Consider the following 12094-nt stretch of genomic DNA (forward strand, 5'->3'; position numbering starts at 1 on the left):
CCTGGAATATTGCCAGCAATGCAGTTGAAACAGGGTACGTTGTATCAGTCCTGTTTTCTGCATTAGTACTCCTCCACCTTTATTAAAAAGTGATCCCGTTTGAAGTAAGATTAAAGCAGTCATACTTTCTTGTGTTACCCCAACTCTGAATAATGAAACACACAGTACCCTAAAGAAAGGTGGGACTTTAAAATTACCCAATGACTGTCAGCAAGCCAGAAGAGGAAATGCCTGGGTTGCTATCCCCCCTCAAAACTACACTTCTTGAAATTTAAAGGAATAAAGTTTGTCGACTACATTTCATTTTACCATATTGTCTGTCACTAATTGAATGTTGTTTAACCAATGTTACCTGTTTTCACTGAACAACAGACCAGTGTTGTGCATCGTGGGTTTCACCCCATATATCACTCCTCCTATATTTATTACTTCCCTTTGATTCAGCATTTTTTCTGAGTTTCTAAGCAATTACAACACACTGACCACAGTGGATTCCATAGCTATTCAGTCTTCAAATAGCAGGTGTTTGGGAGGGTGGGGATATCCTTGACAGAAGCTTCTCTGTGGTTTATATGGAGGCTAGATGCTGATTGATTGCCGCATTATTCCAGGTTTGTCCAATTTTTATTATTTTATTTCCTGTATTAAATAGCACCAGAAACTCCGGTAAAATCAGGAACCCATAGGGTAAGTGCTGCACAAACACATAGCAAGAGACAGTTCCTGCTCCAAAGAGCTCACAGTCTGAGACAAAACCCAACAAGTGGATATAACAGAGGGAATAGAGGAAGGAATACAAGTATTACAGTGAGGGAAGCACATGGTTATATAGATCAGCTGTGTGTGTTGTGAATCATTTTAACAATCTATTAAGTCTATTAATCCCTGATATCAAAGAGAATCGAGTTTATCTGGTTCCTTTTTCTGTATGTGAAACAATTAGTGTCACAGCATTAGTGTCCTGCAATTGGTGGCTTTTCTCTCTTGAAAGCAGCACACAGCATAGAGCTGTGTAAATGTGAGGTTGCATGCAGAAAGCTGTGTGGTTGCAGCAATTTATTAGCGTTCATATTAGCACAGTTTCGTCTAAAAATGCAGGGCTGAGCAAGTGACTCCTTTGAGACCTTTTTGCCTTTTGCGTACTGAGTTGTGATGTTGTCAGCACATCTCTGAGCTGACACATCTCTCCCCCTCCCATTGCCTTTACGAGGGATGGTTGAATAACAACAGGATTTATTAGTACAAGCTCCTGTCAGCACAGAACAATCCTTGCTGCTGACAGTGGTGTTATAGGAGAAGCCACTCCTCAGCACCACATTAGCCAGGCAGGGGTTCTCCTCATGGTCCACCTCCACCACTTTTCCCAAGGCACTAAAAATGCCTTCTGTGTTCAGCAAATGGTTCAAAAAGTTAATTGTAAAATTAAGTGAGGACTCACGGCCCACAGCTCTAAGGGAAGACATGGCCTGGTGAGTGTGTGACCTTCCTGTGGAAGCAGCACTGCATGTGGGAGGAATCCAGTCGGATGGAGATGCCTGCGTCGGTAGCCTGACTCCCACTGGACATCTGCATTCTATCAATACGCATCAGCAGATTGAAGAGATTCACAGCTGGTGACCTTTAAGAAATTATCTCTAAGGTGGTATTTCCCTCAGGCGGCTCTGTATTCTGACATTCAGCTCTTGAGCAATAGACCGTTCACCACTGGTGCCGTGTTTGAGTCAACGGGAAAGAGTTTTTTGCACATGCACTCAGTCCGCAGAACAATGGAGAGGATTCCACATTCAAAAACTACCACTCCTAAAATGGGAAAGCTTTGCACAATCTCCATGGCAAGTGCTGTGTTAATTGAGAAACCAAACTATATTTCCCCCATGGAGCAAGAAATTCCCCCCGGTCAATGCTGAAGTCATAAGGGAGCAGAGCATGAGAAGAAAGCTCTACACTGCAGTTAGACACCCACAGCTGGCCTGTGGCAGCTGACTCAGGCTTGCAGGGCTCAGGCTGCAGGGCTGTTTAATTGCTGTGTAGACTTCCCGGCTTGGGCTGAAGCCCGGGCTGTAGGACACTGCAAGGCGGGAGTCAGAGCTCAGGCTACACTGCAGTTAAACAGTCTCACAGCCCAAGCCCAGCATGCCAGAGTCAGCTGGCACGGGCCAGCTGCGAGTTTTTAATTGCAATGTAGACATTCCCTCCCTGTCCAAAGAGCGCGCTGGTTTCTATTGCTGTTGTTCCTTCGCCATTAGAATTATTCATTCTAAAAAGCTATTTAAAATTAACAAAGAGAAACATTAAGTAAAGTAGGTAGAAAAATGCACCTTCCATCTGGGAAACTACCTCATTTAGTACAACGAGTGAGCACATCCTCTGGTCCTGAGGAATAGAAGACTTAAACAAAATGGATTCAGGAGTGAGCTGCATAATGATGGGAAGCATGTGGATCCCAGCTGGGCAAAATGTGGCAACAATCAGTCCATCAGTGTTGGCAGAGTGCTGTGGAAAAATGTAGAGTCCCATGTAGATACTATGGATTATTACCTCAACCTTATTGTTTATTTATTGGCAGTGGTCTGTGACACTTACAAACAGGATGGATTTTACAAACCTGATGAGTTCATAATTTAAGGGTCTGATCCTGCAAGGTGGCGAGTGCCCTCAACTCCTACTGGCTTCAAGGAGCTGTAGATGTTCACACTTGCAGAAGGTGCTTGACACCTGACAGAATCAGGCACTCAGGCAGGCAAGTCACAGGAAAACAGCCCCCAAATAATGGGATTTGAAGTGATTAAAAGAGGAGAGTAGAGATGAATGGAAGAGGGGGTTTCAAAGGACTTGAAAGATTTGGGAAAGTTTGGTTGATGAGGAGAAAGGCTGCTCCAGGCATACGGGGTGGCATAAAAGAAGGTGCAAAGCTGAGAGTGGGAGTGGATGACAGAGGGAGACGTTACACTACTATCTAGAAAGCCCCAAAAGAACTCTATTGTGCTAGGTGCTGTACGTAAATATAGAGAGAGACACAATCCGTGCTTCAAAGAAATGACAATCTAAATAGAAAAGATGGGCCGAGGGTGAGAGCAAGGAAGTCCTGTTCTCTACATTTCACTGATGTGGAACTGAGGCACAGAGAGAGTATATGACATGCCCAAAATCACACAGAGAGTCTGTGGCAGAGCCTGGAATTTAGCTCATATCAGAGTATCAGTCCAATGCCTTAACCACACGGCCATCCTTCCTCCACTAATACGAAATAAGAAGGAAGGATTGAGAAGAGTATCGGGAGCATGATAAAGGGGAAATTAGAGCAAAGGTAAATGTGGGGTAAGATGTACAGGGCTTTGCGGGGAAGATAAGGAGCTTCAATTAAATGTTGTTGGGGATATGGAACCAATGTAAGGATACAAGAAAAAAAAGATATGGTCAGAGTAGAGGGGGAAAAAAAATTATGTTAGCAGCTCTGATTTTGGTACACTGGAGGAGACAGAGTTGAGAGGCAAAGAGGTGAGACAGGAGAGGGCAAATACTGTTCCATGTGCAACAATGCCAAGATGGGTAGTGGTTTTAGCAGTGGGGTGGGGGCAGAGAGCAAGAAAAGAGACAGATTTTGTGATCAAAAAGGAAGAAGATCAGACTTGGCAAGAGTGTAACATGGAGTGGAGAGAGAAGAGGAGACAAGAGCAAAAGATAACACGCTTGGGAGGGAGGAAGGATAATGGAGTTGATCATGAAGACAGAGAAGGAAGGGGGAGGATTCAGAGGAGAGATCAATTTTGGAGAAAATGAGTTGCAGGTGGCAGCAGGATGCCAGAGAGGAAGCTAATAGCATGAGATCTGGTGGCAGGGGATAGACTGGGGCATGGAGAGAGAGAAAGATTTGGCCATCTGAGTAGAAGTGATAGAAGAGAGGAGATAATCCAGCAAGGGGATCCAAATGGAGTGACCCCGCTGAGGTAAATGAGCCCCATCTGACTCACTTGCCATCCGCTCTTCATTTAAAAAATAGCAAACGTATGTCAAAATGTGCTGAACTGACAGCCCCAAAGATAGACTACGCGCAGCAGGGCCAGCAGCAAGGCAGGCTTCCCACATGCACATCACCCAACCAGGGTATGTTTCCTGTGGCCTGGAAGGTCCCCTCTCTATAGCCTTGGTCCCACTGCTGAATTACGTACAAGAGGAAGGGGGACTTGAGTGATCACTTGCAGCAGTCTACAGACTGCTGTCAGCAACTGAGTCCCCCAAACTTTATTTCACATTGGTCACGAAGCAGTAACAATATGGTAACAGCATTGAGTCACTGCTGACCTGAGATTTGAACCCACGACCCAGTGGTGAAAGGTTCTGTCCCCCATTCGCAGTCCCCTTTGAGATTCCTCTCTCCTTGGAAGTTCCTACTGTTCCTCAGTCTGCTCCAGGCATAGTAAATTAGTGGGCAGATAGGCTAAGTATAACTTTTTTCTGTATGGTGCCCTGCAAAATCAGAGCTTCTTCAAACCTACTCCTTAGAGACTATTCCTCCAGACTACAAGGTGAAATCCTCAGTTTATGAGGGAGGTAGTGAGAGCCTGTAAGTTTATTCTAAAACCTCTCTCATCTAGCACTACTGAAATTAGGGGCTGTAGTATTGTACAGGTCATTGCAAACCCAGAGCAGCACCTTGCAGAGTAAAGTCAGAGGAAGCCCAGCCGCCCCATTCCACTCTGGCTAAGCCTTCAGAGAAAGCCCAGGAGAAGCGCAGCAACCCCCTGCCAGTTCACTCAAACTTTGTGGTCCCTGGTGGAATGGAGCTGTGCACTTTCTGTTCTGCATGCAGCCCCGTTGCTGCATGATCCTTCATCCGCTCCCTTTCATCCATCATTGTGCATGGGAAGCAGAGAGACTCTTTGCTCCTCCGTCTGAGGCTTCTGTCATCTTTTCATTATTGCACGCTGTCAAAATGTTGTTCCTCTCCCCTACCCTCTTCCGCCTGCCTCCCTTTGGAATTCTGACTGCAGAATGAAAGCAGAGCCCTCTCTCTTTCTCTCTCTGCCACTGAAGAGGCAGGGGATTGGCCCTGACACGTGCATGGCCTGTGGAGAGATGAAAATGGCTTTGGGGAAGAGAGGAGTTTCTGGATGGAGGGAGGACATCCGCCTGTCTGCCTGGGGGATAACCCCATCTTTTCATACGGTTTGGGAGGTACTTGCTGAGGTTTGACAGATGGGAAGGGGTCCTCTGCAATCGATCCTTCCTAGCCCCCACCCTGCCGGGTGAATACATCAGTGTGATTCAGTCTAGCGCACTAGTCACAGGCAGCACATCAACTTCATTTTGCAGATAAAAACACACAGATCTACATTCCATTCTGCTGCAAATCTCCACTGACCGCAAGGCTGTCCTGCCCCCAGCTCATGCCTTCCCCTGGAAGGCAGGCAGGCACGCACCGTGTGTCCCCGTGTTTGCACTGCATGCAACGTTTAGACAGCCAGCCTTTCTTTCCGAAGTCTCTTGTTTCCAAGGCTCCTTCAAAGTAACTCGAAGGGGGGTGGGGAGGAAGGCTGGTGGCTGGTGAAGGAGAAGTCCCGATGTTTGTATTCAGCGCGAGGGCTCCTGGAAGGAGCGCTAGGCTCTTTAGCTCTCTAATAGCAATTCTGTGAGCTGCAAGGAAAGCTGCTGCTGCCTGGAGCATCAATCACCCTGGCAGCTTCACAAATTAACAAGATTTGAGTGAGGCGTTGCCTCCAATTCTGAACCAAAACGAGACTTCTGTGTGTGTCTCCTCTACCCCCTCACATGCCCCAACCCTGCTGTCAGGAACAGAAGATTTGTTGGAGAAGAACCAGTAACGAAATGAAATCTCCAAACCACCCTTTGAAACCTGGCCTCGCTCATTTCCCCCCCCCCCCTTTTTTTTGGCTCCTTCTGCCTTGTTTGTGTTTTTCAGTAATTGTTTGGAAACTTGCGCTACTCCATGTTTTAATACAATATCGATGCGTTGCCATGGAGAGGACAGGAATGCCATTAATGGTGCACTGATGTTGCCAAGCACCTGAACATATTTAATATAATCTTGGCTTTGCCTCATCTTTCCCACACCACCTCCCTCAGCACCGGAGAGGGAAAGAGATCTTGTGGCTTCACAGGCTGTCATGACTGCCCCACTGCCCTCGGGTGTACCCCTTTCCCTACCCCCACATGGTATTTCCAATCAGATTTGAAACGGATGTCCTGACACCTTCTGGCCGTTAAAGAATGCATGACACCTCTCTCAAAAGCTGAAGTGTTTAACCCCTGGGCTCTGGCCAGATTCCAATTTGGGTAATTGCCCTCTGCCAGCCTATGTTTCGCTCCACAGCTTGAGTTGTATTCTTCACTTCATGTCCTCCACTCCTGTATAGTATTGCTGTGTCAGTTTCCTACTGTATCTAACCTGTCCCCTGGTGGGACATTGTAGAGACCAGAAACCTGTCCCCTGGTGGGACATTGTTGAGACCAGAGTTTCTGAGCTGCCTTCTTTTAAATGCTTGTTCTCCTTCACAGATTGCATTTGGCACAGTTCTAGGAGTACTCCCCTTCTACTCTTGGTATGTTTTTAAAAGGACAGCTATATTTATTTTATTATTGGCATTTCTTAGACTCTCCAATACTAGGGTGATGAGTGCCAATGATTACTGATGTCCCATAGTTGTGCCCCAGCATTAGGGCAAAAGTGCAAAATCTCTCTTCTGTGCCGTCCCAGCATAATCCTGACTCCAGTCATTTAATATGCGTATCTGCTCAGAGGAGGCAAAATGTTAAAGCACCACTGTGTTATCCTAGGATTCAGCAGAGACTGCTAGCTTAGGCATGTCTGCTGGAAACCGGTGTAGAAGCGGAGGATCCAAAGAGAAGAAAGAGACATGACCAGGACTGATGACAATGGTTTTAAAAGGAATAAGAAGGTAGAGTCTCTTTGACGTTGGGATAAGGGTTGGGTGGACTCATATAAGTTAGATGGGCAGGTTCCAGTGTGTACATTTCTGATATTCATTCTCTGAGCTAATGGCATCCCTAGAAGTTGTGGACAAAGGGCAACAGCTCTTCCTGGTGTTCTTACTGACATGTGACTTCTCTGTTTCACTTATTCAGTCTTCACAGGCCTGCTTTCTATTTAAAGAGAGCTGGACATTCTTAGATGTTTGCTGTTTAGGGAATCAATGGTTTATCACTGTCCTTGAAAATAAGGATTAACATGGTTGCTTCTACAGTGACAATTAAACCCTCTGTTAACTCTGGGAGCCAGGTGGAGATGAATGTGACTGTGATATTAGATTTACATCTCTTAATTATGGTACTGCATCTATCTCAGTTGATGTTGGTGTTTGTCCCTCCCTCTCCCCTTCTTCTTTCAGTCCAGACCAGTTGATATTTTTTTGAAGACATTAGAAATCAGTGGTTCCCAACTGCCACTTCAGGCTTTCACAGTAAGTCCCTCCAGTTCACTCTCTACCTTAATGGAAAGTGTGCTGAACGCCTCAGTGTGCTGGTCTCATCCCCTTCAATCTTGCACGCCATGGAACTCGGGCCAGTTGAGCCATGACACTGGGGATGGTGTGTTAGAGCAGCCCAAGTTCCATGGCATGTTAAAGAGCAGCACAGTGAACAGGGAATAGAAACAATTGCTGGCTGTTAGGGGAATGTCCATCTAGTCAAGTTCTCTGAGTGGCCATGCAGACATTGAGGAAGGACATCTAAATTGGCCTAAGCATTCTGGATGAAGTCTGAATGGGGCTGTTCTAGAGCAGCAAGTCTCAGAAAATAACTTTTGTATCCCTTTGTCACTGTAGATCAGTGATACTCAGACTGAGGCTCACGAGCTGCAAGTGGCTGCTGCAGCTCTGTGCAGCACATGGTATCAAAACACAGTGTGATTTAATTATTAACCAATCAGGATGCTGCTACTATGTTATTAACCGGTTGTAGTTGATAAAATAATAATACTTGGTCAGTCATTTTGCTGTGAAAATTTTATATATATATAAAAAACCTAAATATTTCCCCGTCATACTGTTTAAATAAGAATATATAGTACTTTAGTAAATGAAACAATGAATTCACACTATTGTGGCTCTTGGGTAATGTTGATTGCTAATTTGGCTCCTTAAACCACTGAGATCTGAGTATCACTGCTGTAGAGTAATATGCTGCTATCCTCCCTGAACCTGCACTTGGCTGGTGATCTTACATAGCTGGCAGTTTTTGTGGGTGGGGGTGGAGAGGGGTTTTGGTTTCTGCCATCACTCCAGATTCTTTCTTTCTTCCTTATGCTGTTGCTCAAACACCTTTCCAGATCTCCAGCACAGCAGAGGACAAAACTAAACAAGCTGAGGGAAATACCCAATTCAGGTTTTCAGGCTAAGATGGCCAAGCTCCAAATATTGAAATTTTTAAATTACCAACTGGACAGCCAGCAAATTAGGTTTTCTTCTGCTAGCTGGCTAGATTTAAAATTTATGAAATATCCTTTCTCCCCACAAGCTGAAAAGCCTAGCAATTCTGGCTCTTGGTGACTGCATTCAGCAGTATCACAATAGTGCCAATTGGTTACTTGAATTAAATGATTTTCATACAGTTGCCAGCTCTCTTTGACACAATTAAGAGGTGATCCAGGTCTGTTTGGGCTAATCAAGATTCTGCAATAACTTTCTAAGAGTCCATCCAGGTATTTCAGAGCAGTGCCTGCTGCCCTTTGTGTAATGCCTATGTACATGCACAGAAATACGCTACTGGAGGGACTATATAGACTAATCTCTGGATGTTCTTTGGCAGCCAGTTAAATCATACTAGCCCGCATTGTCAACACACATTAGATGAAAGGGAGAAGTTAGCCCTCTTAATCACTTTACTTGTGTTCATGTTTCCACTTTTCACTTAGACTTGACTTATTGGAGCAGTTGCTGTCAACAGGCCAGCCTGGCTTGTCATGTTATCTGGTGTGTCACTTCGACCACTGTGCCTCCCTTATATGAATAACAGCCATTTAATTAGGATATTATAAGAGGTTGGATCTGCTGCAGGTCCCTGCTGGAAGTGTCACCAGATATTCTGGAGATGGACAGATATATTATATTATTTCCCAGTAGCTCAGCTCAACAGGAGCTAACTTTTCAAATGAGATGATTTTTTTTTTTTTTGAAGAAAACAGTTTTGTTTTCTCTCTCTCTCTCTCTCCCCTCTTCCTCCCTGCCGCCAACGGAGATCTGGTATTAAAATATTCAGTATTCTGTCTAATTTCTTAACATGCAGTTTGTCAAGAAGTGAGTTTCCATTAAATCCTTGATAATTACCATTCTTGGACTTTGATAGACATTTTTCTTCTTTTCAATTTTTTTTCTCGAGCTCAAATTATCTGTATGCAAGATCATCCAGCTAGATTTCTGCCTATCAAGCATATCTCTGTGTTGGCACATTTTTTACCAGTTTCTGAGCAGTTTAAGTGTTGCGGTGAGTTACTGCACTAGATGGGGTTCAAATTCTGAGTGGGTCACAAGTAAAATGAGTTTGGGGGCCTCAGCCTAGAACTTACTGAATGCTTTGTATCATCACTTTATTTCCCAACAATTGGGTACAATTACCAGTTTCCTTTGCTAAAAGAGAGGCTCAGGGCATGTTGAAGGGCAGTATTGAGGTGCACTAGAAGAAAAGTGTGGAGAGCCTGAGGCTGGTATAATGGGGTGTGGTGTGGGACATCACTGGCAGGACCTGAGAGGAAAGCTTGCAGTGTATCTTTCCCCATTATGCCTGACTCTAGCCAATCTATTCAGTGCCTCACTGTTACAAGCCCTAAATTCAGCTAATTGGAAAGAATAATTCTTTGTTATTCTTTCCAATGTATTGTTTGAATAAATGGTGCTTTCTAGAGGTGTTGCAGCTGCCCTCTCGAAAGAACTGGTAGTAAGCGCACAGCCTCTGTTTCTCAACATATTGCCAAAGAAGTTAATGTACTGTGGCTGTACTGACTAATGCAGAGAGCTCTCCTTGCTTAGTTGCTGACTCACTGGCCTTTTTCTCCAGTGTTGGCTCCTGGTCATACTGTGAGAGAGCTTTCAAAAGTGGAAACATTGCTTCAAGCTCTCAAATAGTTCTGCCCAAGAGCTTGTCAAGATGCCAGAGGAAAAGAAAAGTGATGTGCAAGGCTAAGCCATTACCCAGACAGTGTGCAAGATAATGTACAGCAAGTTTTTCCCCCAAGGTAATGCCAAAATAAAGAATACTGTATATTGAATATTTAAAAAAAAAATTAAGAAGGCAAAATAGCAAAGAGAAAGCTATTGCTGTCAGGCTCAGAGCCCAGAGAGAGCTTTCTGCAGTGAGTAGCGCATGAATCAATCACAACTGGCCATGATGGGCCATCCAGTCCCATTATCTTCAAAGGAGTTCTTAGTAGTTTGAGGCTCTCTCAAGCATATTGATACCTCACAGGAGTAGGAGAAAGAGGGAAGGATACCCAGAGGTGGCAGGATGGATCTCCAGTGTGACAGTTAGTGAAAGAAGATTAAGGGAGAGGTGAGGCTTGTCATGGTACTGTATCTATACAGCCATCAGAGGAGAAAGCGTTGTGCTCCAGGTCACTCATACAGCACAGCAGATCTGGAAGCCTGGACAGTAAATGCAAAGAAAAAAAACTTCCAAAACTTAGTTTGTAGGCCTGTGTGCGTGTGCTTTAGTCACACTGCCTAACCTCAAACATAGTTTCCACTGCCCCCAAACCAGGGCAAAGAGAGACTAATAGCATATGGAACGTGAACTACTCTCTGTGTGCCTTCGATCTGGAGTGCAGATGGAGGAGTAAGCCAGCTCTTTGGACTTTCCTGGCCCCAAGCACCACCTCTGTTGATGGGACCCTCTTTGCAGCTGATTTGAAACTCATGAACTTCAAAGGTGCCGCCTGTGCAAGATAATCCCTTGCTGTGCATCAGCCCGTGGCTTCTGGCGGTCTGGCTTTAAATAATAGGAAGAGCAAACTTTAAACATAATACCAGTGGAGTCTGGTTCCTTCTCCCACTTTCCCCCATACCAAGTTTTGCTCATAACACTCCCCAGTTAGTGAGTGAAGACAACATGTAGTGAATGAAAATCAACCAAGAAATTTGGCATAAGGTAAAGAAAGAAAAGAAGCATTTATGTCAAGGCAGGTAGTCCACTGACCAAACAGAAATTGCTTCTTCTCTCTTTGGGGAGTATATTCCTCTCTACACACTGGCCCTGGGAAATAGGAAAGTGGAAAGAACATTAACAGACCTTTTGTGCGTGGCATTGACTTATTCCCATTCAACGCAAATGTCTGTTCAGCTTAATGGAAAAGGCTGTTGGACGCTTCCAGATCAGGTGGGTGAATCGATTAGGAGTCCCAAGGCTGAAAGTAGGTCGAGGGCAAGAGCAAGCTGATCACATTGTTAGTGTGGCTGGAAGCCGCTGTCCATGGACACAGAATTGCTGGTGACTATTAAGCGTGCTATCAAGGAGAGCTGTCTCACAGATGTCAGCTAATCAAAGTCAGTACATTTCCTTTCTCTTCTTCAGAAGGAGATCCTGTCCTGCTTTCTAAGACATTACTAACTGAGTGGCTGCTTTTAATAGAGTGTGCACAGAAAATGGTTCTAGGCAATTGAATTAGGATTGCGTTATTAGTCCATCTGTGCAATATGCTCTGTTTATTGACAATCTGGTTAGGGAGGCTGGAGGTTGTTAAAGGGAAAGTGTTTCTGACTGTTAAATTTTGGGATTTGTCCATCTGCTAATAGGAGATGCAACTAGAGAGGAGTCTCATTAGACTGGAAACGTGCTTGAGGTGAACTTTCTACACTCTGCGAGACAGAATCTGATGTTCATCCTGTATGTTTCTGGGAGGAGAGAGGTGTATGTTAAGGGACCATTGGGTGGTACAGTATCAGTTCTCCCCTCCCCAGTTTGTTGTGAGCTATGCGCACATCCTTATTACCTGCCTGCACTGGAGACACCTGTTAGGATATGGAATTGTATTCAGTGCTCGAGGGAAAAGCATCTTTTGTTTGGATTTCCAAAGGTTGCCGTGTAAGATCTGTTCTGCGGCAACCATCAGCCAAAGTCATTCTCTGAA

General features: G+C 44.8%; 1 protein-coding gene across 19 annotated transcripts in view; it reads left to right on the plus strand.

Moving 5' to 3' along the window:
* Positions 1–12094, plus strand: part of LOC102939360 (transmembrane protein 263) — a 307551-nt gene that overhangs the window by 223650 nt on the left and 71807 nt on the right. The window lies entirely within an intron of this gene.

Source organism: Chelonia mydas, chromosome 6 (genome assembly GCF_015237465.2).
Source record: "Chelonia mydas isolate rCheMyd1 chromosome 6, rCheMyd1.pri.v2, whole genome shotgun sequence".
Classification (NCBI taxonomy): Eukaryota; Metazoa; Chordata; order Testudines; family Cheloniidae; genus Chelonia; species Chelonia mydas.